General features: G+C 42.0%; 1 non-coding gene across 1 annotated transcript; it reads left to right on the top strand.

The window, feature by feature from the left end:
* Window positions 1-851: 851 nt before the first annotated feature.
* trnaf-gaa (transfer RNA phenylalanine (anticodon GAA)) lies at window positions 852-924 on the top strand. Its single transcript has one exon. It is a non-coding gene; the product is annotated as a tRNA-Phe (tRNA).
* Window positions 925-1,150: the final 226 nt, after the last annotated feature.

The raw sequence follows: 1,150 nt of genomic DNA, 5'->3' as shown, positions 1-1,150 counted from the left end.
CCATTTTAAGAAAGTAGCCCGGCCCTAATTTTCTAGTTGCTTTAAGCAGGTGTAAAGTGGATATTCTAGGAGTGATATAGCTGGCCCAACCACTCTGTTTTAAACAAAACAGAATTTATTTACAGACTACTGAATGAAACATGAACAAAACAGAACCAAATTTAGATTGAATTAACCTATCTGACAACCCAATCAACTTAATTGTAACTTAATGATACTGTTCCAAATACCTGTAACATTCCCATAAATACCCCCTTGGCCAAAAAGGTAAAATCAAATATAGCTTCTTGCAGGAGAGATGTCAGAGAGAAAATTAGCATAGAGCTGTTTCTTTGGGTCCAGCAGCTTCTCTGGGTTTCCAGCTAAAACTTGACCAGCAGCTACAAACAAACAGCTATGTAAAACCAAACCAAACCCTGAACTGAGAGAACTGGCCATTCCCTTTTCATCTAACAAGTTATTAAAAAAACACTTAAAAGATGTTGCAAGTAGATATTTCCAGAAAAACAGAACCTCTGCCTGTATGACCCCTCTGGAAAATAAACAAGGATAACATAGCCTTGTTAAAGGAGCAGCATCGTCACAAACTCTAATGCAAGTTATAGATGATTTTCAATGTGATTTGAGTGATAAACCATCCCTCAAGATCATCCTTGATCTCTGTGGAGTCTTTACATGATTGACGCACATCATCTTTCTCCAATGCCTCTCTGCCAACATCTAGGTGAGACTGCAACTTGCCTGGTTCCATTCTTATCTATCTAATCATAGCCAAACTTTAGAAGGGATTTTGTTCTGGCATTGCACTGTTACCTCTAGTGTCTCCCGAAGATCCATCCTTCTTGCCCACAGCTGAAATAGCTCAGTTGGGAGAGCGTTAGACTGAAGATCTAAAGGTCCCTGGTTCAATCCCGGGTTTCGGCAACTGCAAGCAATGCTTGAGTGTTCCCTCCTTTGTTAAAAGGGCGGCACAGTGGCTCAGATGTTAGCACTGCTGCCTCACAGCACCAGGGTCCCAGGTTTGATTCCAGCCTCGGGTGACTGTGTGGAGTTTGCACATTCTCCCCATGTCTGTGTGGGTTTTCTCCGGGTGCTCCAGTTTCCTTCCACAGTCCAAAGATGTACAAGTCAAGTGAATTGGCCATGCTAA

Source organism: Hemiscyllium ocellatum, chromosome 11 (genome assembly GCF_020745735.1).
Source record: "Hemiscyllium ocellatum isolate sHemOce1 chromosome 11, sHemOce1.pat.X.cur, whole genome shotgun sequence".
Taxonomy (NCBI): Eukaryota; Metazoa; Chordata; class Chondrichthyes; order Orectolobiformes; family Hemiscylliidae; genus Hemiscyllium; species Hemiscyllium ocellatum.
This window is presented reverse-complemented; position numbering and strand designations above follow the sequence as displayed.